General features: G+C 37.0%; 1 protein-coding gene across 6 annotated transcripts in view; it reads left to right on the forward strand.

Moving 5' to 3' along the window:
- Positions 1–26889, forward strand: part of RhoBTB (Rho-related BTB domain containing) — a 490451-nt gene that overhangs the window by 368623 nt on the left and 94939 nt on the right. Inside the window, exon 1 of one of the 6 annotated variants that reach the window (XM_081734303.1) lies at positions 9894–10228. The exons of the other annotated variants lie outside the window; for them this stretch is intronic. The gene's annotated coding sequence lies outside the window, so the exon portion shown is untranslated. Of the gene's footprint in view, positions 1–9893; positions 10229–26889 lie in introns of those variants that run through there. 6 annotated transcript variants of the gene reach the window in all.

The raw sequence follows: 26889 nt of genomic DNA on the forward strand, positions 1-26889 counted from the left end.
TTTTCGACAAGATAATGCATCATGTCGCAAGGCCAGGAGTGTGATGGAGTGGTTCGAGGAACACAGGAGCGAGTTCCAAGTGATGTGCTGGCCCCCAAACTCTCCGGATCTGAACCCAATCGATCACATCTAGGATGTGATTGAACGTGACGTGAGGGTGCATCACCCCCTCCCCGGAATTTACGGGAATTAGATGACCTGTGTGTGCATATGTGGTGCCAACTCTCTCCAGCGACCCACCGAGGAACATTGCGACCATGCCAAGACGCGCTGCCGTTGTTATTCATGCCAAAAGGTGGATATACTAACAATTAGGTAGGTAGTCATAACGGTCTGGCTGATGTGTGTGTATATTTTAACTCGTATATTTTGTCTCGACTCGAATTTCGAGACGTCTCGACTCGAATTCGAGTCGAGTCGAGACAGAGACTGTCGAGTCGAGACACGAGTCGAGACAGCAACATATTTTCGAGTCGAGACACGAGTCGAGACAACATTTTCTCGAGTCGAGTCGAGACAGGCTTAAATCTCGACTCGACTCGACTCGAACGCATCCCTAATATCATATTTGGAAATTTTGAGAGGGTGCCGGTTTTTAATTCTCCAAAGTTGGCAACCCTGCCCAGAAACTGTCTCATAACTACTTCAGATCATCATCTCTGTATCTTCAAACCGTCCGAGAAGCAGCGTCAATGATATAGAGGTCGGTAACTATTTTGCTTCCCCATATCAACCAACCACAATAGGGATATGAATAGTGATAATGAATGAAAATTAATGACGTGAAAAACTTTTCGAAACAAAGAAGTCTGAGGGACATTATGAAACTCTATGAAAAAGATAGCCTGGCCTCACTCTCACAACAATCTCACATAGTTTGAGATCGAACCTAATACCATTCTAACCAGAAGTGAGCGCTGTATTAGTGAGCCGCCACACCCCATGGTGTCTTGATTAGACGAATATTAAATCAATGAGAATTGATTTGTATAGTAATAGTTGATGTCTATTCTGTCCCATTTTCGGCCTTAATTCTGTATAGTTCTGATGGAAATGGCATCGTTTTGTTTGTTAGAAGACAAAGAGACGATTCGGAGGAATTCATTGGATGGATTACCCCATCAACTTTTAAATTCCATTTTACCTTAACATAACAAATTGCTGACGAGATATGAATTGTACCTATTAATATACCTATATGCATAAAACAAACCAAAGGAATAATAATAATAATAATAATAATAATAATAATAATAATAATAATAATAATAATAATAATAATAATAATAATAATAATAATAAACCCATCCGTGTGGTTTCCTTTGGTAATGTCTTTTCGTTTATTTAAACTTTAATAATGAAATACCTTCGCTAATGAATATTTGATACTGCTCGTGCAACACTAATTCTACGAAAATTATCTTGCTTCATAGTATCTCATACACATAAGCTATTTAACAGCATCATGGACACTTGTAAATGTGAAAGGACGTTGTCCTGTAACTGGGACTCCACCCATCTATTGATGTGCACATATACAATTTGTGTATGGCAGTTTATTAAAAGACTAGTTAGCACGTGATTATGAAACGTCGTCACAATATAAACGATAAAGATAATATAAGACCAAATCTATTATAATACTCACAATTAGGGAATTTTTAATTTTGGGGGCTGCAATAGAAATAAGGATGATGCACTATATTAAAGATAAGCAAAACAGCTTTTTTTTTAAAAAAAATGAAAAACGGATATTTTGGATTTTGAGTTTAGCGTCCTTTCAGCACTGAGGCTATATAAGACGTGGACTACTGATTAACGTGGAACCACATGAACTCCCGCCGGAAATCGAACCCGAGTGTACCACGCTGAAGGCGCGTACGCAAACCGCTTAGGCACGAGGGAACACTTAATAAAAAAAAAACGGAACCGGTTTTAAGGCATACCTAAAACCACATTGAGTCTTCTCTAAAACCGATTCGGTTTTCCACCAGAACCAGTTTCTGTTTTCTCCAAAAGAATGGAATTTATTTATTTTCACTGAAACCGGTGTAATTTTCTCCGAACTCTGCTCTTGTACTTATATCGGAACAAGTTATCGAAGAAGCAAACAGTTTGTGATAGAAAGCCGAACCGGTCTTAAAACCTAAACCGGTTTAATAGAAATTGAAACTGGTTTTCGATAAAAATCTGAACCCGTTTTGGTAGAAAACAAAACTCATTTTTGAGTTAAAAAAAACAGTTTCGAAATTGAAGCTTTAATTGAAAGTCTCGTGGTAATACGATGTAATATAAAGGTCTAGATGAATTATACCGACAGACTGACAGACTGTAAGAGGTGATTCGTTACATCAAAAAAAGAAAAAAATCGATGGACACGTGGGGAAAGTGCATAGTTTCAAAGCTAGCGGCGACAAAAATGTGAAGAAAAAAATAAGTTGCAATATGCGTTACTTCGAACACGAGGAACAGTGGAACGGGGATCCATACCCGTCGTAAAGGAAGTCACACATGCGATATCCAAAAATGCATATTTTCGAAATATTCAATAGTACGCTAAGGATTCCTCAGAGATCATAATTCCAAAACGTGCTCCCAACAGAATTTCTAGATAGGTACAAAGTAGGTGAAAAGCAAGTCTTAACAGCAGTGAATGCGGAATGCGTCGACAGGAAGTCGGAAGTGTTAGAAACCGCCAATTTCGCGATTCCTCGTATTCATCTCGGAATAACTCATGCTGTGATGTATTTTTTTCATGTTTTGGACGGACCTAGCTCCTAAATAATGCATTTCCCCCCACAAAAACATTTAAAAAAAATATTTTGATGTGAGAAGTCACCTCTTAAAGTTTTTCGATATAGTTCATTAAAACGAGTGTCCCGAGAGGAACTGACAATACTTTGGGAAATGGTAATATGGGTAGTTCTAACCAAAATGGTTTTTAGATCCGATTTCGAACGATAACTGAGATTATAAGATATGAACATAAATAAAAATGCCGTCATCAAGACGGATTGCAACCCCATCCCACTAGCTGAGTTAGACATTACATTCATTTTTTTATGTATATAAAAGATGTCTTTATTTAAAACGGGAATTTTCAAAAACTTTTGGTCACGGCTCCTATTGTTTTAAATGGAGAATTTATATATCCAGTTTAACCTTAATTTGAAAGGGTCGTAAATGAAATGAAATGAAATGAAATCTTTCAGTTTTACGTCACACGATTATACTCTTTAAGCTAAGGGAGACGGATGATTGAGGCAAGTGAATGTAATGGAAGAATTTGTGGAATGACAATGTGCGAGGAAACGGGAGTACCCGAGAAAACCCACGGACACGATGAAGTCCACCAGGAATCGAACCAGGGACCCCACGTACCAGAGGTAAGCGCTGTCACTAAGCCACAGTGTCCCCTTGAGAGGATCGTGCGACACTCGATCTTTCGCATAAAGTTTGAACACCCCTATTAGGATATGCAGTTTTACTAAAGTATCATGATAAAATTCCCAAGTTAACCTATGGTGCAGGCATGTACCAAAAATTACCAAAATTGGTCCAGCGGACATAGTTACATCTTTATATTCTTATATCTATCTATCTATGTATCTATCTATCTATCTATCTATATATATATATATATATATATATATATATATATATATATATATATATAAGAATGTAAAGATGTAACTTAACCGCTGATAGGTGGCTCAGTGGTAGAGCGTTCACCTCTGGTGCTTGGGGTCCCGGGTTCGATCCCCGCCCCGCCAAGTGAACTTTGTGGTGGACAAACACTGTGTGCGTGGGTTTTCTCGGGGTTCTCCCGTTTCCGCCCACTTTCTTCATTCCACCATTTCATTCATTACTCATCATCACCGTCTCCTTTAGCCTAACCGGCTTAACCGTAGAACGTAAAACTCAAAGATTTCATTTCATTTAATTTAACCGCTGATATATAAAGATGCCTCCTTTAAAACGGAATTTCCAAAAACGCTTGATCACGAGTCCTGAATTATGTTAATTAAGAATTGATATACCTATAAGTTCAGAGGATTGTGAGATACCCAATTTATGCATAAATTTTGAACTCCTGCTTTCCCTTATGATGATCATTTTAATCAAAGTAACATAATAAAAACCCAAGCTATGTAAGAGTCAAGTCAGGTGCCAAAAATAACTAAAATCAGTCTAGCGGTACAAGAGGAGCTCGAGGACAAATATCGTTACACTCACTTTTATATACTGAGGTAGATATACAAAATCACGCTTGTTCTGAAAGTTTCTGAGATTGAGTGCTTGAACGTCCCAGTCGCTTGATGTAATTCTGCGAGCGCCATTACAATAGTGAACGAATGGATAAAATGAAGATATTGAGTAGAAAAAAGAATCTCGAGAAAACTCACGGAGACGATATTTTCCATCACATGGGACAGGGGCGGCTTTAGGATTTTAATTGTAAGTAGGCCGCTCCCTCGTGTATGGATACATATACACATTTGCTTGATTAATGATAGTAGGAATTTACTTTTACAGTAGTGGTTGATGCTATTTGTTAAATAATTATCTATTATTAATATAAACAGTGGAAAATATATTTACTCTTTATTGTATTTTTGGCGTTTATCTATATTTCAAAATTTTGGGGTAAACTCGTGCGAACCCGGCCTACCCGCTAAAGCCACCACTGCCTTGGAATTGAATTAGTGTCTATTTGCACCAATGGAGCTCGCTACCGTTGATAATACTAAAACTAGCCTAGTTACCGCCCAGTCCGATTCGATGTTTGTCAATTTATGAAAAATTTCAAGCTAACGTACGAAATGGTATAAAACATTTTCAGTTATCATATATATATATTTGGTCTAGGAATTAATTCGTGCGGGTGGACAAGAGATGGCGCAACGAACGGAGCGTCCCACAGTTCCGTGTATCCACACATGTGTTGCAAACCCCTGTCATCGCGTATCGTTCGTAGTATAGAGCAGTGGATTAAAGCGTCAACAACACCAGTTTGTAGTTAAGTGAACATGGCGCAATTTGTGCCTGATAAAGTGTTTTTGCGGGGTGTCCTGCTGCATTACTTTAACATGCAGAAAAGTGCGACTGAAAGTCATCGTATTTTGGTGGAAGTGTATGGTGACCATGCTCTAGCTGAGCGAACGTGTCAGAAGTGGTTTGCACGGTTTAGAAGTGGTGATTTCGGCTTGGCAGACCAAGAGCGAGCTGGACAGCCAAAAAAATTTCAAGACGAAGAATTGACAGCATTGCTCGAGCAGGATTCGTGTCAAACGCAGGAACAACTTGCAGCAGCATTAGGCGTTGATCAAACAACAGTCTCCAAACGCTTGAAAGCCATGGGAATGATTCAAAAGATGTCACATTGGGTTCCACATGAATTGAAAGACAGAGACGTTGAAAGACGAAAAACCATTTGCGAATTACTGCTTCAACGACAGAGCAGAAAGGGGTTTCTGCATCGAAGTATTACGAGTGATGAGAAGTGGATCCATTACGAGAACCCTAAACGAAAAAAGGCCTGGGTGAAACCAGGTGAACCAGGTCCATCACAACCAAAACGAGATATTCACTGTGCAAAGGTTATGCTGTGCATATGGTGGGATATGAAAGGTGTGGTGTACTATGAGCTGCTGCAACCGGGTGAAACTATAAATGGAGAACGTTATCGACGACAATTAATGCGTTTGAAGCAAGCTCTGGCCAGAACACGACCAGAATGGGAGAACAGACATGATAAACTTATTGTTCAACATGATAACGCTCGCCCACATGTCGCAAAACCGGTCAAAACCTATTTAGAAAATGTCGGATGGGAAGTTTTACCCCACCCGCCATATTCACCAGACGTTGCTCCTTCGGACTACTACTTGTTCGATTGCATGAACAACGATTTGATTGGACAGCGGTTTACTTCTTCAGAAGATATCGAAACATGGGTCTCTGACTGGATCGCTTCCAAGGATGAGGACTTCTTTCGCCACGGAATCCGTACATTGCCTGACAGATGGGCGAAAGTGGTGGCTAGCGATGGACAATATTTTTTTTAAGGTATTTATGTATTTTGTGTTTGTACTACAGCTTCAATGTGTGCGTTCCAACCGCACGAATTAATTCCTAGACCATATATATATATATATATATATATATATATATATAGGTTCGTCGGAACCGGGGGCAAGGGGGCAGCTGCTCCCCTGAAATTTTCATGGAGGGCAAGATACTCGTTTTGCCCCTCCACTTTAAGACTGTAAAAACATAAGATAAAAGTGATTATATGAACTAAATTTTGTTTCTTGATGGTAATGTGAAAACATTCTCTATTCCAGATGGATCTTTCTCTTTGAGACATGAGAACGGGCGCTTTTTCTCACGCCACATTAGACAGAAAGATTTAGGAAAAAGAATTGAAAATTCTCTTTCTTTCCATTGGTGTACATTCTCAAAACACTGTAAATTCTTTAAGAATTGTTTAAGTAATCGTAAGTCTGCAATATAAAACGAGTCGTTGAGCGAGATTTTAAAGTTTGAAAAAGATAATAGTTTAAATGCGTAACAGGACGTTTAAATATATTGTCTATAAATTTAAATTATTCTTACAAACAATATACAGAGTGCAGTAAGTTTTATAGTGTGGAAATGTGTATCCCTTGTGAGTACTAACGAATGACAGTATTTAAGACGTTCTTGCTTGAAGAGGGGACACGTTCACAAACGTCAGCAAGCACACTTCCGACAGGGATGTATGCGGGGGTGGGTCCTGGGGGTTCGGACCTCCACCGAAATCCCGACTATTCTGTATATTAAACTAAAACAAGAGGATGGGAATCAGAAATTTCCATTGCATACATATATACAGTACAGATGGTTTAAAAAGAATATCGTAATATTTAGGAATTGTACAGTTTAGTATACTTCTTCGTAGTTGAGTTAGTGCACCAACCGCGTTAGTATAATAATACTGTTTGTTTTGGTGTTCCTATTTCATGAATTTGGTTTTCTCCATGTTTCTGTGCCTTTTTTATGCAAATACGGTATAATGTTTTGAAGCACAGAGTGTCCTATATGTAACAATCAATTTATTTTCTTCATATTATCCCAGGGATAAAATTGGATCTGAGAAGGTCGGGAACGGTAGGTAGCGGCATGACGTCACACCGTCCCCTGCCTATCTTTGCCCATTGTATTTTTTTTTTTTTTTTTGGAACTGGGTGGACGCCGTACATAAGGTGGGGAGTCAGCGTCCCCTCGCGTTCCCCATCACTTTTACCCTTGAAAAGTTACACTAAATGAAAAATTATTATTATTATTATTATTATTATTATTATTATTATTATTATTATTATTATTATTATTATTATTATTATTATTATTATTATTATTATTATTATTTAACAAATGCGACAGCTCTTCTAAATTTTAAAACAGGGTAGAAACGTTTTCTTTATGTTTAATTTCTTGGATTTAAAATCAAAATATAGGTATTTCTCTAAATAATTTTCTGTTTGCTGTGAACCCAATCAATAACGAGCAGCGCAGTGGTAGCGTTATGGCTCCGCATTCGGGAGGTCCGAGGTTCGATCCCCGAGGTCAGCCTTCGTGAAAGTTATTTCACGGTTTCCCTCAGGCAAATGCTGGGATGATACGTTCTTTACGAGCCATGGCTTCCTCTTCTAATTACTTTTTCCTTTCCTTCCTCTGTTCTTTTTGCGGGTTGTGTGCTCGCCGAGGGACGTCATCCCTTAGTCACGTGAAGGGCTAACTTGCTGAAGGGCCCATAAAAATTCAAATCCTATCCCATCCACGAAGTCGATGGTCTAATTACTAGTTGGCGAACCTTAGCAACAATTTTTCAGCGCACAATTATTATTTACAGAGTTGAAATTTTGGTTCACGTGACATTTGTTTTCGGATTCTTTTACCTTTGTCTTTGGATTTGTGTTGCTTTACCAGCATAACAGAAAAAAAAAAAAAGAACACTGCTTAAGTTCTCGGAAAGAGCACTCAGTTTACGCATTAACGATCCCTTGAATCCCCTAACTACCCTAATCACATAACGTTCAGTTAGGCCATATAGGAGAGAGTGCTGAAACCTGTAAATCAGTCTGACATTGAAATAAAATAGTTAACTTTGCGTTTCATAAATCGTTTGCTGTTTATGTAGGGATGCAAGGAAATACATATGTTACTCATGTGTTCCTTATTTTATTTCTTACTTTATGTCTAACCGATAAAGAACCCTTCTTGATACATGGTTAACATCATCAACAAAGAAAGTATCGAAAAAAACTAGGCTTCCTGGTGTTTATGAAAAAACTTCACCAACAACCAGTGCCAGCATTGGTACAGAAAGTTCACAACAAAATACTCTGCAATGTGCCTGACTTGAAGTACTGCATTCCACGAGGACCTCCAAGCAACAAATTGAGCAAAGCGTCAGGCAAATTCGCGACAAATTCTCCCAACACTCGTACAGGACATGCCTAAAGAACTTGACGGAAGATCTTGTGTAACCAATTAAGGGGGAAGTTTGAAATTCCTGTTTTAGAAAATAAAACTCAGCCAACTAAGGGTTTCAATTTTTCACGAACTGCACGCCGATCTTGTCGCGAGGAATGGTTTCATACATTCCCTGCAGGCCCGTATCCAGGGGGGTCTAGGGGGGCCGGCTCCCCCCTAAATTTTCGCTAGCCTCCCTAAAAGTTTCACGGTAGGCTTGCAAATGAACTATAATACGGTGATAAGCTATAGTATGGTTGGATCGGGCCTCCCCTAACTTCAGCCGGCCCTCCCCACTACATTTTTGGGCTGGCTACCGGCCTGATTCCCTGGTTACATTAAGATAGTCAAAAATGATGTTTTGTGTTTTGATTGTACAAGGCATATCATTTGACAGGTAAAATGCTGATGTAAGGAGCTGAATTGACTTTTCTCGTCTTGTTGTTCAAGAACTGGGAAAAGGCTGCAGACAAATTCATAGCACATTAGAAAAGTGGACTCCATTGTCCGAACAAAGTCCGCATGGGCATTTCCAACACAGTTAAAAATATGTATATAAAATTGTAAAAATTGTACTTACCAACAGGCATTTTTTGTAAGCAGTACAATTTTAAATATTTTATATGTTTTTAACTGTGATTTAAAGGGTTGAAAATGTTTGCACCATACCAAAATCCAGCACAAAACTGGGACTGGATTTATTTCTCTTAGATGGAAATTTTACCCTCATGGGACTGTTTATTGCTGCATTATATTATTTATTATATTATAATATGTTATTATTATTATTATTATTATTAATTATTATTATTATTATTATTATTATTATTATTATTATTATTATTATTATTATTATTATTATTATTATTGTGCAACCATGTTACATTACGAACATATATTCTTCTTATCTTACCTATGTCACATTACCGCGTCTATTTTGAAGACAGTAGTTCAAAACCACTTTGCCCCCCAGCTGAAAAATACCTCCGACGCCACTGTATACATATCATATGTATATAAACGCCGCATTAGTTTCGAATTTAGCTCTTACATCTGTTTTCGAATTCCTGTGATATATGCATAAAATATTTTGCAGTGACAAGATAGGACTTGTTTATCTCACCTTTGTAAGAACGAATAGAAAAGGAGAGAATTTCAATGCGACTTGAGCTTAATAGAATGTGGTAATTAGGAAGGGGGTAAGAAACGATTTTACGAAGGAAAGAAAGAACAATAAAAAAAAAAAAAAAAAAAGCAGTGTGGTAAATAATGAAGCGTTGAACTCACACCTCTACCTGAGTAAACGTGATTTGTGGGTGCACTATTTTGTATGTGACGTCACGCCTAGTTACCTCTAGCGGTGTGAAAGAGAAACAGTTCGCAATGCCCAATAGGTTCGTCTCGCGTGCTGAGTGCTGTGCTGTGTGAGTTCAGCGCACTTAGCGAAGGTCGTGTTTTTATTGAGTGAAGTTGAGTTCAGTCAGCATTGTTCGGCTGGGAAGTGGACGAGTGTCTGCTGCAGTGATCTACTGAGCGTGATTATCAAGGCTGGAACAACGTGTATTGTGGTGTTGTGTGTGAAATAACATTTTAGTTTTCCTATTGTGTCTTAGGTTGTTCAACGCACCGAACATCTTCATTCAGTTCTGTGGAGTTCAGTAGACTTTCCGTGTAAAACTCAATCTCAAAAACATTTTATTTTAAAATACAGGTAACATGTTTATCTATGATTATTATTTCTATAGACAATAGGAAATACGGGTATTTCTTGCAATTTTAAATCATTGTTGCGAGTAATGTGTGTTTGCTGTTATGATCGATAATTGTGTTTTTAATCATTTGAGAAAATAGCTGGTGACAATGTAAACAACAACATTCATGTGTTGAAAAAACAACAACGTTTTTAGTCTTCGCTTTATCAAAAAAAAAAAGTGCATGGCTCAGTGCTAGACCATTTACGTTTGATGCGAGAGGTTCATGGTTCAATTCCTGGCCATGTAAATTTACAGGGTGGTCCAAAAGTAGGTTTACATCCCTACATTGATCAAGTATAACATTCTAGTTCAGGGTTTATTTGTTTCGGCTCTTCCGAGCTTAAGATGTGAGTAAAAACACATTAAGAACAATTAGTAAAGAAACTAAGACTACCTGATGAATAACAATAACAAAATGATATAAAATGCAATACTGTACTGTATACCTACTTTTGGGCCACCCTGTATTTCTAGTGTACGTGCGTTTTCTAAGGTTCTCATGTGTCCTCCCATATTCTCATTCCATCATTTCTTTGTGGCTAGCACGCTTGACTGGTGTGCGTGGTCCCGGGTTCGATTCCCGGTGCGGGTAGAGTTGAAGGGAAAAAGTTGTTCGGATTCCACTATGACCAGAGATAAACGTCGGACGTTAAACTCAAACAAACTAAAATCTATCCTTTCTTTCCAGAATTATTCACTTTTCACTTCCATGAATCATACCTTCTTCATTTTACAGGGAATAATTATGGAACGTAAAACTGAAAGATTAAAAAGTAGCTAAATGCATATCCCATAATTTATTGCGCTCTTTCCAGGTCCGTATCCACGGGAGCTAGGGCCGCTTCCCTAAATATTTACTACGCCCCCTAAAATTTTCACGGTAGGCTTGCAAATGAACTATATAATATGGTTGGATCGCCCCCTAACTTCTATTGGCCCCCTCTGCAATTTTGGACTGGCTCTTCCTCTTATTAGTCACGGGCGTCTGTGGCGGGGAATACGAAGGGGACGCGTCCCCCCAATATGTTCAAGTACAAAATATTCAATATTTTATTATAATTTAATTTATTTACTAACGACAGAATATTATATAAATAATAAAAATAATAATTATATTTATTTGGAATATAATATTCAGACTGTGAAACGATTTTAATCGAGTTCTTGATATACCATAGGGGGTCCGCGAAGGTAAGCAGAAAGGTAACAAATAGAATCGAAGTTAATCAACAGGTTGGGCTAGGTAGTACCATTTAAATCACTTTCTTTGACGCCCCCCCCCCAAAAAAATTACATGCCAGACGCCAGTGATTAATATCATCATCATCATCGTGTTAGTCATTCCATGTGACTGTGGCGTAGACACAGCCCCCACCCCTGATATCAGAAATAGTTAAGTGATATCAGAAATAGGTTCTGCTTACATGTGGTATGTTACATTTGTAATCCCCATGTTACTCCTTTTTAAAAATAAATTATCGCAAAAAAGAAAAGAAAGAAAATAAGAGAAAAGATTGCACAGTCTTCAAACAACTTACTTCCCAGAAGCTCTATAATGAACTTAAAATTTAGAAATTAGTTTTATGCTGTATTCTACGTTTTTAAGTTACTCTTTTTAAACTAGTAGATATATGAACGAAAATTTACCGTTTGCAGATGTGAATTGAGAGTATTAAGAACTGACTTAGACGTTCAATTTGTTATATATTACAAAACTCTTGCTTAGCAGAATGGTTAGTGCACGCGGCTGCGATGGGTGTAGCCCTTAGTCCTATTTCCAGTGGGAGCCGCAAACTTTTTTTTTTTTTTTAACTATAATCTTGGGGCAATTAGAGATCTATCTGAATAAAAGTTAGCTAACTGTGTTCCAGATAGTAAAGTGAAAATAATGGCACGTAGGAGCCGTTGAGGTTACAACGCATTTTCAGGTTGAAACTCCCTCCATTATGCTTTTCTGACTACGCCACTGACTGGCGGGTTATTTGCCACAAATTGACCTACTATGCACTGTGCTTATGTACTAATATATTCATCTAAAGTAGCCGCCCTAATACTACTCGTCAATTGCAGTCAGCTTATCTCCCTAGTTTTCCTTCTACCGTGTCCTTCAGAATACGGGGTCTCCAAACTGTGGCCCGGTTTTTTATACCTCTTTTTAATTCAGTATTGTTGCTCGATAATTCTTACTACTTTACAGGACTTTCGAACAACACGAGTGGTTATCATGCGTTTCTTCTTTTGATGTCCCTCGTAGCTATATGGCCAGCGTGGGAGGTCCGGGTTTCGATTCCCGGCGAGAGCTCATGTGCTGTAGGTTCACGTCTAATTACAGTCTTGGTGCTGAAAGAAACGATGAACTGTAATTCTTAAAAAGCGGGCTTTTTGAATGCAGGAAACTCTTTAGAGGAGGGACGATTTACACTCATTTTGGAAGGTTTATATAACTTGAAACTTAGTTAGTTCAAACCTAGTATGCTACCTCATCTCCGAGTGAACTGAAAGACATGAAACAACGTTTATTGGACTCAGCTTTGTCTGTTTTTATGTTTAATGTGAATTTCATCATTCAATTTTCCAATAAGCCGGTGTTTAAAGGCTTCCATTCTCTTTTTCTTTTTTCAACGAAGTGCCACACGATTTGTTTCTGGTGTGGACATCTGTGTAGTGGCTCAGATTACAGGTTCAAATGTGTCTTACATAGCCTCAGTACTGAAAATTGGCGTTAACTTCCACTAAACAAGACATTATAATTTTTTAAAAAGGAAATTTCGTCCAAAAGGCTCTCTCAGAAACAGTGTTTGTAACATAGTCGTGTCGTATATCTCGTTCGGTACACTATGAACAATGTAATTATATTCCGAGGTTTACGTCCCATGCTAACGCCCTTTAGGCTATAAGAGACTAATGATAAATGAAAATTAATGATTATGAGAGAATCAGCGGAATGATAATGTAACAGGAAACGGGAGAGCCGCGGAAAAACCCACGAACTCGCGTGGACGGTGATCGAAACAATGATTCGATCGCACCGAAGATGACCATTGTATCACTGAGGCGCTATGTTCTGCCCCGTTCGTGATGATCCCGTCCAACACGATCATCATACCAAGTGACCATTGTCAACAGAAGTATATAATTCCATGATTAAGATTTATTTATTTACTTTATTATTATTATTATTATTATTATTATTATTATTATTATTATTATTATTATTATTATTTGGTAATTTCCACTGAGCCGAGGCTTGTAGATACAGTGAGAGCATAGAGCTTGTTGTACGTTTCCGAATTGTAACATTCCTTCTTCAGTTACTGTTTTTTCTCCAGTTAATTAACGGATTAATAATGATGTAATGTTTGATTTCATTTAAATTTGTTATTTTCTATGTGAAAGAGGAAAAGAAGTATCCGCAATTCGTATAAAATCCCAGTTTGTAACGATAAGAAAATACACATTACATTGCACATACAATTCAGTATGATTAAACTATTACTGTATTAAAGAGAATCCGTCCAACGTGAAAACTGAAAATTCAATGGGATTTGTGTACCTCATTGTTTATTAAAAGGTTGGGAACATTTTTAGATTATAACGTATTATAAATTCTTCATAGGAAGAGGACAATGTAAGGAAGCCAAGATATTATTATTAGTACTGTAGTATTATTACTGTGTCTTATCTATAAGGTTTTACTCAGAGGATTTAAAAGATGGAAGAAGGCGAGATTTTGTAGATCGTCGTGAAATCAGTGTTGGAATAGATCTCGAAGTTTGTGACCCAAAAGACCCAGAGACAGTCAGACCCATGCCCACTAGACCCGTAGATCCGGACTGATTCGCGATTCGGGAACAATGAAACATCATCGTACACACACATAGAGAGAGAGAGAGAGAGAGAGACTTCTAATGTAATTCCAACACACATGATTCTCTCTGTCTTCCCACTAAATCTATTATTTCTTTCGTAGCTTGTTGTTTGCGTCTGTGTGTCAAAGCAATGCATGAAAGGCGACTACAAGGTCTATCAGAGCATAGAAGTGCAATAATCACAGGAAAGATAAACTGTATATTTTTCTTTGAAGTACAAGGTGTGATCAATAAGTACGGTGAATGTAGTTGCACAGTGCCATCTATCGATGTTGTATTCATTTCAACTAGTAAGCTCGGCAGCCTAAACCTTTGTTACAGTCAGTGTCGAGATTGAACGAATTGTAACATATTAGTTGGCTTCCAGAGGCAGAAGAGTGAGGATCTGTTAAGAGAGTATGTTGCGCGCCAAAATTAAGTTTTGTTCTAAGCTACAAAAAGAGTGTCAAAGAAGTTCACGAAATATCGAAATCAGTGTATGGCGATAAAGCGGTGCCATTGAAAACTGTTTACAAGTGGTGTAAGCGACTCAAAAGCGGCAAAGAGTCGATTGAAAACGAGCAACGATCGAGTTGCCATTCGACGTCAGAAACAGATGAAAATGTACAAAAAGTGGCACAAATGATTTGCTCAAAGAGGCGAATAACTATTCGAGAGCTTTCCGTATGGGCGAAGAACTAAAATGTCTCGTATGGATGCGTGAAAAGGATTTTAACCGCCGATTAAATGGGTAAATTGAATGCGCCGTGGCACAGCTTGCTTTTGATCCACGAGTTTTGGCCGAAAAATATTCCTGTCTGTTCACATTCGCGGTGCTCTCCAGATATAGCGCCATGCGACATCAGACTCTTCCCCAAAATTAAAATCTTGCTTAAAGGAAAACGTTTTGACACTATTCCTAACATTATTGAGAGAGCCACGACAGAGCAACTGAACGTCCTTCCAAAAGAAGCCTTCCAGAAATGCTTCTAGTCATGGATTCAACGTTCCGACACATGCCATACGTTTTGGGCTCGTTCGTGCGTTATCGGTATCGAATAGCCATATCCATCGCTGTTCGAAGGCATTCTTTCCTGTTGTAGCACAATTAGCTGCATGCATATGGACTCCCGAAATGCATCAGTTGGATCATTAAAGTTCTTACATCTCGGTTCCAACTTGACCAGTGCCACATGCTGACCTGATGACCACTGCAAATGTACTTCTTTTGTGCCTTTGTCGTACTGTTTATTCATGTTCTGCGCAGGTTGTTACTGTGGTGGTAGCTTATGGGAAGGGGAAGAGACGAAGTGGTACTGTTAGATTCCTACGTCTATTTTTCATTCTACTGCAACTGGTTCATCTGAGCATACTATTATGCTAGATTATATCTTCAGCATACTATATTTTTCTAGCGACTCTCGAATACAGTGAAAAGGCCTTCAGGAGTCCTAACTTTCGTTAGAGTATCACTCAGTGCAGTTTTGTGTTAGTTCAAACGTTCAAAGTACGCATGTAGTGTTCAGTGGAGACGATATGCTATGCGTCAGTGCACAGAGCAATCTTAGGTATAATGTAGACGGCAGATTTTACGACCAATTAATTAAGAGCGAAAAAACATATTTTGTGAGACCTTGAACAAAGTATTACGAGAAAGGCTCATTAAGTGTTTTGTATGCTATTCGGGACGGTAGTAGGACTTCGAGACTCTGTGACGAGAAACGATTTGAAGGCTTGCAAATGTAGCTGTGGCGAAGGATAAAGAAAATTTGGTTGGCAGAGACAACAACTGATTAGGAAATACTGAAAAAGCAGCCAATATTAAAGGCAAAGATAAGAAGCTGGTTGGGTCAGGGATTGTATTTTACAAGATATGATAGAAGGAATGGTAGCAGGAAGCCGATACTCGGGAAGCAATTAATGGGAGGGCGGTTCATACGTTGAGACGAAGAGATTGGGAGGTCGCTACGAATAGACACTTCTTAGCTCATAGAACACGACCTCCCACTAACGACAGATCATTTATGATGAGGATGATGCTGATATCACATAGTATATTATAATATACGTGGAGAGTTGAAAGATTGCATCAAATTATAACGAATCAAATCTTCAATAATAACTCTTCAATAAATCTTCAATAATATTCGTTAGTAGTTATGCAACCACTCAAAGCAAACCACCGTTTTCAAATCTTTGGTTCTGTTTGAATTATGGACATGACGCAGCCTGATTACAATTTAATATTGCGTACTCTTTTTATTTCGTACTGATTTTGAACTATTTCTATTAGAAAAGGTAACCGTGAATCCTTTGCACAATTGTTCTTGACTTTGCTGTTTTTGGATACTAGTCCCATGATTTCGTGTGTCAAATTCTACACCACCTGTTCCAGGCCATTTATCTTTTTGTTATGGCGCTTTAAAGTTCCGTGCCGTCCAATATCCGACAATCGTAACTCGGAAAGGACAGACACTGCTTTAAGGTTTTTAAACATTTTGCAGGTATATAGAGGTGTATCAAAAGTTCGGGACCATATTCCAACTCCGTTGATTTTCAATCTAAAGTGATGGAATCTTTCCAATTACTTCAGCATTTTGACTCTACACTGATAAGACATCCTGTGTTAAATGAAAAACATTTCCAGTTTAGCAAGGCATTTCTATTGCAAGATAATTCACCTGTATTTCAAATATTTTCAGTAATCCTAAACTATTTTATCGTGTCATTAATATGTTGACAAAGAGTTTGGATAGGGCAATTATAAGTGACACAGGAATTATAAATATTTTAGTTTTTTGCTTCTTCCAATCTATGGCTACTTTTTATATTATTAGTTAGGCGATTGTGGCTTATACCGCGGGATAAGTTTGTATGAGATTCATTGTACGAGACAAAGAATTTTAGTGTCCGTCCATAAAGATGGTCTAAATTCAACACTGCCTGGGACCCCTATATCAAAGGCGCGCGCACTAGCGACTAAATCGGTGCGGAGGAGATCTAATAATTACACATTTTCTTTTTCATTGATGGAACACTGCCATATTTTCCAGGCATACTTGCGATAAAACAGGAGAGCAACGAATGACACTTAGCTTTTTACAGGAGGATTAAATACAGACTCATAGCATTATATACAGAATACTCCTCTGCTCGTGAAAATAACTTGAATTCAATTGCATACACCACCACCAAACTCTTGTTTATTTTATTTTATTTTTACGAAGTCAACTTGCTTTTTGTCATTCATTCATTTCGCACTTTCTTCCAAATTATTTGGAGTCCTAATACACACTGCTCCATCACTTGTCTATAAGAAATGTTTGTAAGTGTGTCAAGTGCTGCTAAGTAGAGAAATTCTATTATGGAAGTAGACTGGCAGTTGTTAAGTGACCACAACCACCTCTCGACAGTGCTGGAAAATACGAGCGGTGTAGGTAAAAAATGTGCTTTTTCATTTAGAAATAGAAGCTCCTTGCTATATGTTATTAGGAACAGTTGTAGCGCTTATGTAAACGTAAACGGCTCGCTTACTGGAGGAATAGAGCCTGGAAGAATAAATGCAAATAACTAGGCGTATTTCGACTACGTATACATAATATGAGATATATGCCTGTGCCTATAGTCTTTGTGTCATTCTTGCTCACGAGTTTCTTCGTGGCTAAGCGGTTAGCGTACGCGCCTTTGGCGTGAGAAACCTAGGTTCGATTCTCGGCTGGAGCTCATTGTGGTTCGGATTCCACGTTAATAAGTAGGTCTCGCCTCATATAGCCTCGCTGCTGAAAGGGAAGATAAAATCAACTGAACTCATACTTGCTTACTCAATGGCGTAAGAAAGGAGAGAGAGAGACCTAGACCTTTTAAACTTACATAGAATAAAGTGTATAAAAACACGCCAGTTTTGATGTAAAAATTATAAAAAAGAAATTTCTTTTTCAGGCCGATAGTTAGGAAGCATATGCTCTAAGACGAAAGGGGAGAATTAGAAGAAAAGGAGATCCCCTTCTACCTCACTACAAATAAGTTTTAGATATGTTCGACACGTGGGAAATTCATGAGTGGATAGTATTATAACAATATTAGGATTGATTTAGTATTGATCAGCTGATAGGCGAATTATTGTGCGAGTTTCGCTGTGCATTTCTAATAACTCGCATTTAAGCACCGTCAATGTATAAAACAATACAAAAGACATTGTCGTCGAAATTTAGCGAAATACTCTTCATAGAATTTTCATGAAACGGAAATGTTCCTGTTTTTCACTGTCTGCATACTTCATAAATGCAGTTTCGTTGACTCGCTTTCTACACTCTCATTTATCATGCAGTATTTAAGCATAGATTACAAACCTTTTGTTATTGAATTGTGATGATATGAGTTTGAATGTTGGTACGTAATAGTGGCAATAATTTACACAAACAATATACGGTAGTTATGTGTGTTTTGCATATTAATTTAACCTTTTTAAAATCATTTAATATAGGCTTATCATATGCTTTCAATAAAGTTGTCGATTCAGAACTATGGTCAGACGCAAAGTTATAGTACTCTTTCATTATCTTTTAAAAGGTGTATGAGTAATATCGATTGTTACTTTTTAAGCGAATTGACAAACACTCCTTGGTGATGCAGCCCACAATTTTGTGGCCGGTTAGATGGTGGTACGTGGTCAGCATACAGATTCCTTTACTGTTACAGATGATTTTTTAGGCCGTAGTACCCTATCTATTAATCTAAGTTGCTCCCCGACTGCCTCATGCTATTGTTTCAACGCTGAAAGTTCTATGTCCTATTTATACAGAGCCACGGACCATGTTCATTAAGCAATCGGATACAAGTTAGTACTTAATTTCGAAATACATATGTTATGGTGCTCGGGTGCAGGGTGCTTCAGTGCTAGAACGCTTACCTCTGTGCGAGAGGTCCATCGTTCGATCCCCTGCCAAGTAAGTTTGTGGTGTCTGTGGGTTTTCTCGGGATACTCCCGTTTCCTCGCGCTTCCTCATTTCACCAATTCTTCCATCAACATTCACTTGCTTTAATCATCGTCTCTCTTAGCCTAAAGGACAAAACCTTGTACGTTAAACTGAAATACTTCATTTCATTTTCGTTATTGTACACATTCTGTTAGAATTTTGTGTTAAGAGCTCCTTTATGTATTCCGTACATCTATTGTCCGGGAGACAAGAACTACTTCATGTATCACCATTAATTTTGGCCAAAATTTAGAGGTTTGTTTAGGTTAGGAGTCAAGTTCATTAGCGGAGATAATCTATCCATTGGAAGTGGTAGAAATTAACCATTTCCGGTTTGATCACTATAGAGCAAAAATGAAAAACAAACTTTTATGTCTCATGGTTAAGCCGGCTAGGCTAAAGGAGACGATGATGAAAAATGAATGAAATGGTGTAATGAAGAAAGTGGGAAGAAACGGGAAAACCCCGAGAAAACACACGCACACGATGTTTGTCCACCACAAAGTTCACTTGGCGTGAGCTGGGATCGAACCAAGGACCCCATGCACCAGAGATGAATGCTGTACTACTAAGCCACCCCTGCCCCGCGCTATAGAGAGAAAAGCGGTTTCCTACTATCGTTTAAGCGTTACAGGAATATATATTTTATCTCTAAGTCTCTACTAAAACCGGAAGTGATAAAATCCATTAAAGTTTCGGTTTCAATATTGATCTACATAGAACAAGAACGATAAAATAAGTTATTTTTAAAATCGATTTAGTATTCTAAACATAAGTGCCATCTTTTCTCTTAACCTACTACTAAAGCCGGAAGTGACATAAATCAACCATTTGGGTTTTAACTTTGAACTCTAGAGTAAAAACCGTAAAAGGTAGCGAGATGCGGTTTTCTACAATCAAGTAAACGTCCCAAGGATATATTCTATCTCTATTCTAATGTAATTCTATTCTAAAACTGGTCGTGGTAATGAAACTAGAAGTGGTAGAAATCTACTACCGCTTCCGGTTTATTATATTAATTTTAAAAATATCACACTATACAAACTAAACTAATTTACATGGTGTACAGGTGAAATTGCTAGTTCTTTATCTGATAATATTGCAATTCAAGGAAATCTAAGGAGTCTTTTCAAGAAGAGCATGAAATTTTGTATTAAGTAACAATTGATTGCTTGAATTGAATTTGAGTGTCTCTTTCAGCACCGAGACTATATGAGACCTGAACCTACAGCTTAACGTAAGATTCGAACCATATGTGCTTCTACCGGGAATCGAGTCCTAGTTTCCCGCGCCAGCGGGGAGTACTCTAACCATCAGTAAGAACTGACTCATATTTTTATTCCTCCCTCGTCAGTGGCAAGATTATATAGTAGGACGAAACATTCAGTTTAAAATGAAATCTGAACCACTGTTGTGCGTTCGATGCTCTCCTACCGGGAATTGAACCCAGGACTTTATGTACCAAAAGCACAAGCGCTAGCCACTAGACCAGCGTTTCCCAACCTTTTTCAACTTGTGGCACACTATGGGTGTAACTTGAATTCTCGCGGCACACTCATAGATTTTATTATATTTAAATATAGAATACCATGGTATCTTTTTCTGGGATTACTGATCTCCTCACAGAGAAGAAAGCTCGATCACTGGTTTTCCACCATGGTAAATCATTATGCTTATTTTTCATTTTAATGTTAAAATAGAAAACAATTGCAATGAAATATTGGACTTAGCTTTTTAAAAATACGCTTTCTTTTTCGAAAACTACATCCAAACTTTCATTAACAAGGAAGATCACTAAATAACGAACGAAAAACAAATCTTTTTTACTTTTAAAACACAAATGTAGGTAATTCGTTTGCATGTTTGTTTTGTCAAAAGGATTAAATATTTTAAAATTTGAAGTTACTAAATAGTCTGCAACAATAAAGAAGCAATAATGATCATAACGTCATAACAATGGTAACAAATACCTTTTTCAATATTAAAAATGTACAGAAAAGTAACGTGGGATGAAACTTAAAATTGTAGATTCATATTAGAGGTTCATAGTAATGTGAAATACAAATATACATTTTTCCCTATGTCCTGCAATTTAATTGCAATAAAATTAATAATTTTGTATCGATTTACTCGCGGCACACCAGCGACCCATTCACGGCACACCAGTGTGCCGCGGCACACCGGTTGGGAAACGCTGCACTAGGCTAAGGAAGAAAGCTGCAGCAACATCATACTTAGAGAATGAAATCTACGTAAAATGTAACAAAAGCATAATGCGTCATTCGATGTTTCAGTGCGCCAACAGGGGGAATAGGGTCTATGCTTAATATTAATGAATGGTTTAATCATTGTTTTCATTTCCGTCTTTATTGTTGTAGTATCAAGCTTATTCCTCGTGATACACTTATTTAAATTTAGCGACGATGTTTTGACAGGACACTTGCCAATAGTTCATTGGAAATTTAATGGAAAGAAAGATTATCTAGTAGTTAAGACTGAACTGAAAGTTACTGAATGGAAGTCCCACTAAAGAAAAAAAGACTTTAATGTCCCAGAATCATGCCTTTCAGGCTCAGGGAACCAGATAACTATTGTTCTCTCCCAGCGGGAATTGATCCTGGGATCAAGTGTATCAAAGGCATGCACTGTAGCCACTAGGCCAACGGTTATTAGTATTGTTCTATTAATTGGCTAATTGGAGTTTGAAGGTCTCTTTGAATTTACATGTGGTTTCTTGCTCTCTCCTCTGATCTAGTGACTAACCCGTGTGTCTTCGGTGCACGTGGTCCGGGTTCGATTACTGTGGGAGAGCACAAAAAATTTAGTATCATTCCTTTTCTTAGGCATATTTCATTTGCTTGAAGGGTATCACCGTGGGATGTTAAACAAAAAATAGTAATTACGTTTCATTTGAGGCTTCTGCTTAAAGCATGGTCCGAACAACTACTCGTCAGGATTGTATGTGTCGCTTTGCGACCTGAAACTTGGTACTGTGCACCACAGAAAGCAGGTGTGTGTGGAACGGCTATAATTACTGTATCGTGGGTTGCTGTTTTGCATTATTTGATGTCTTGTAAAGAACATTAAATTTAGTTTCATGAAATGTAATTGTTTCGAACCTCTATCACGATGACAATTATGTCAGAACCGACCAACTAGCAAATCGATTTAAATTTTTCAACTATCGTGGTCTTCTATAGATATCTATTAATGGTATTCAACTTTTTTCTTTCTTTCTTTTACCGCGTGCCCGTAACGATACTTCTCCATTCTGGCGTGTACTGCGAGATTTAAATTACCCTTAATTATAGTTAACTATGTCAAAAATAAATTATATAATTTACTACCTATTAATTAAATAATCAGTTTTACTCTAAAGAGCTAAATCATGCTATAAATATAATAAACTATATTACAGTTAGCATGAAATATTAGATTATGAATTCCAATTTTGCTGACCTGTTACTGAGATAATACCAGCTCCTTGATTCGCTGCTGAACGCTACCTTTTTTAAATTTTACGTACTCATAAGATGTCACCGCACATCCCTAGTGTGTGTTGTATTCTCAATGTTTAATCTAAGATTTCAAAATAGATATAAAAAAAAAACGCCATATGCTAATTAGACTATATAGAAATACGTCAAACAAAAGTCAATGAATTTTTAAATTAAAAGAGCAACGGAGTTTTAAATGCTTAAAATTTACTTCTTAAAATTGGTCCTTATTTTGGTATCAGCCTGGAAACGTCTTCTTTTTCTTTTTTCACGTTTCATCAAAATGCTGATGCTCTTAAATTTTAATTCATTGCGTACCCAAAATGTACAATATTCTTAGAATATTCGTATACAGGTGTATATATAAATATTAGTATAATTGCTCTAACAATTTTATCGTAAAATTAATCGAAAAATCAGAATTTTAACAGCCCTAGGAAATATACTTACTTTTTTTTTCATTGTTCTAATATAAAGTAATTTATCTAACGTGTTAAAGTGATCTTTTTCGTTTAAGTTGTTATGAAGTATGGTATATTTTCCCCCTTTAGATTGTGTTGAAGTATGGTATATTTACTAACTAATTAGCAGGTTAAAATATTATTACGGGAAACTGATGTGATGGTTCCGGAAAGTGGGCTCCCTTCAACAATCCAGCAGTGTGTGTCGCACATACTGACTGCGAAATCAATATCTTTGCGGCATGTGTATTGCTACTTACGTGCATTGGCTTTGTCGTGTACGAATGAGGTAGCTTTTTCCTAGAACACGCTTTTCTTTCCTTTTTTCTTCTAATAACTTGTAGTAGAAGACGAGGAAACGATCAAACGTAGAAAGGATTCCTTTGCTTCGTTTTAGATGTTATTGTGAATTTGTAGATATACTATAATAATCTCTTAAAAGTATTTTGAACTTTCTTATGGTATCGAAAAAATTAGAAGTAAAAATTTAATAAAGTATATTCGTCCTTGATTTGATCTTTCTTTAAAAAAAAAAAAAAAATACGGAAATACAAGGATATATTGTACGCAATCGATGACATTCGATCTTGCTTACATTTGGCATTGTAGTAGATCTTGACGCACTGAGTGCACAGATAAAATATTATTGTGTGCAGACTTTTGGTTCCCGATTTATGGGACATTAAAGTTAGGTAGATATTGACAAAACTGGTTTTAGAAAAAACGAAAGCTTGACGTTTCAGTTTTAATCCAAAAGCGTGTTCGGTTTTAGGCCAAAACTGGCTTTGATTTTCTTTAAAAACGGGTTCGATTTATTACCAAACAGGTTTCAGTCTTCTCTATGAGTTTTTGGATATACTGTCTTTTTCTTGTAGTGCGCATGTCCAAATAAGTTATCGAAGAAGCGATAAACTTTTTATAGAAAGCTGAAACCGGTTTGTTTAATGAAAAAAATAAACCGGTATGAGAAACCTACTATGAAAGTTTTTAATATCCGGTTTCAATTTTTCTGAAAATTCAAAACCGGATTTTGTCCTCACCATTAGTTTGTATTTATAATAAAAAACGATTTTGCTAAAATCAATAGAGGATGATTTTTGTCTACAATATGGGAAACTTACTAGGTGCCTGGTCTTGCTTCTATTTATGAATGTAAAAGCTTAGCGATAACTTGTAGTGATGAACACAAACTGGTGATTGTCCAGAATAGTCTTCTTGTGCAAAGAAATACAATAATAATAATAATAATAATAATAATAATAATAATAATAATAATAATAATAATAATAATAATAATAATAATAAAGAGGGAAACAAATGAAGTCTTTATTATAACGTCCCTCGGATATGCCCTGCAAGCTCATGGAAATGGATGATAAAGTGGATGCTTATGGAAGAATGAGTGGAAAAGTAAAGGCTAAACCTAACGATAATCCACATACGCGATACAAATTCACGTGCTCTGGGATCGAACCCGGAACGCCTGTCGCCAGAGATGAGTACTGTGCCATTTTAAGAAAACTTTTCTTTGACTCTACAGGGGCACGAACATAAATAAATCGGGATAGTTGATCTTCATAGGGACTCGAATCCCCGATGAATCGCCTCACCACCCAAGCAATGGCAGCTGTTCAGAAAAATCACTGAAAAAATTGCTATTTTATCGTTACAAGGCTGATTAAGTTTCTTCCTTTAGCTTCTAACGATAACATAGTGATTTTTACTTATGTGACTTCCCTCATGAGCCGCCACTGCCGTTACGCAACACTATCGAGCAGTGAATCACCGTATTCCTATCTGGATATTTTTTATCCAAGTGTAAAATATCTGGATAATAGAATTACAGATCACACCCGGATTTCGGTTATCCTGATGCCTTGGCCATCTTTAGTGTAATTTTCAAGTCAATTACGTGCGTTTCATTGAGAGCAGGCGCGCACCCAGAAATTTTTGTTGGGAAGAGTCTAAGTTTTGGGTGGGGTTTCCAATACTACACGCCACTACATCCATGTAGTATTGAACGGGTATTATTCTGCATTCAAAAAGACTATAAGTAATTGTAAAATACTTTCACCTATATATTTTTAGAAAAATAATGATAGAACTAAATGGTTTATATAAGGGAAAAAATGCAGATGAAGTGTAAGATCAAATTTTCATTCTACATCAGTCATTTACTTCCTAAACAAATATAGTTTCATTGAGAAAGTGTACAAATGTATATTGAGTTAGGAAGTTTTGGAGGAGGATCCGGACCCGGTGAATTCCTCTCCGTGGTCCGCCCCTGTTTGATACCAATCTAAGAAGGAAGTGGTTCTAAGAAATCAGTTATTGAATGATATTATTTACTGACTGATATTCACTAAACAATACCAATATTTAGTTTCAGTGTGATTTAACGTTGCGCGTAGATAAAAACACAGCGAATTGGCTATCGTGTATTCACACGGCTACGTAAATAATTGCATTGTGAATAATTACATTGTAAGAAAGATTAATTGCAAACCAAATATCCGCTGTGGAGATAGTTGTCTGATGACGTTAGTAGGAAGGGCAAGCACATAGTGTGTGACACAGCTTCTCATTGATGAAGGAATTGATACCAGTATTTGCAACGGTGCGGTGCGTGTAGTACAGTGCAGTACCAGTCATGCAATGTTGACAATCCGTTGTTAAAGCAAATAGCTCGCGGAGACGTCGTCGACGAGGCCTTTTATGACGTTCTGTTCGTTAGTGAAGGTAATTATGCTCTGGCAGTGAACCGCGAGTTTACTTGTTAAAGTATCTAATGAGAAAGAACATTGTTTACGTATGTGCTAATGCTTGGCTGTGTTGCCTTTGCTCTTTGATTGTTTGTATTTCTCCTTATAGCGTTTCTACGTAGTTCTGATTATATATATGAGGTTGCCAATGTACAAGTTTCTTGAAAATACTTTGCAAGTATATTACAATCTATTTTTGAGAAGTCAGTTTAGTGTTGTATGAATAAAGAAGTTTATTTAATTCGTTTATTTAAGTTTTCACAATAAATATACATTAAAGTAAAACACATTTAGACCTTACGTCTTATTTATATTTTAAGAACACTCTTCTGGCTTTTTATCCGTCAGTTTCGTCTAAGCCAGTGGTTCTCAACCGATGTGTCGCAATACACTGGTGTGTCACGCAATCCCCTAATGTGTGTCGCGAAATTTTATAATTTAAAAATCATGAAGAATTTAATAATATTAGTTAAAATCGAGACAGGCTATACGAGTCAACACCTCCAGCGGTAGCAATAATGCTTAGTGCTTATATACAGTCATTATAAAAAATAATTGGTTTCACTATAATAATAATAATAATAATATTATTATTATTATTATTATTATTATTATTATTATTATTATTATTATTATTATTATTATCAAACAAATGTGTCGCGATGCCCTGGACGTTCAGAAAGTGTGTCGTCAGTCAAAAAAGGTTGAGAACCACTGTTCTAAGCTATTGGTCTTGCCTGATTTTGTAATGGGTACGCGCACAATAGAAGCGAATGAAGGATTTTTACTTTTGGGGAGGAGGGACAGGTTGTCCTTTAAAGAATTTCAAGGAACTTCAGGCAATGTGAACAATGCTTAAGACTCTTAACTAATTTCACCTCCATTTTTTTTAAAAAAATTAGAGAATATCTTAAAGATAATGAATAATATTAAAACAGTATGAAATAAAACAGGTAGTTTTTACGGAATGCTTTCAACTAACTAATAACCTTTTCTTATAGACCGAAATTTGAGTGGCAGTTTCTGACATCATAATATGCTGTGTACCCAAATTTATACACTATACAAAAGTTT

Source organism: Thermobia domestica, chromosome 12 (genome assembly GCF_964235325.1).
Source record: "Thermobia domestica chromosome 12, izTheDome1.hap1.1, whole genome shotgun sequence".
Classification (NCBI taxonomy): Eukaryota; Metazoa; Arthropoda; class Insecta; order Zygentoma; family Lepismatidae; genus Thermobia; species Thermobia domestica.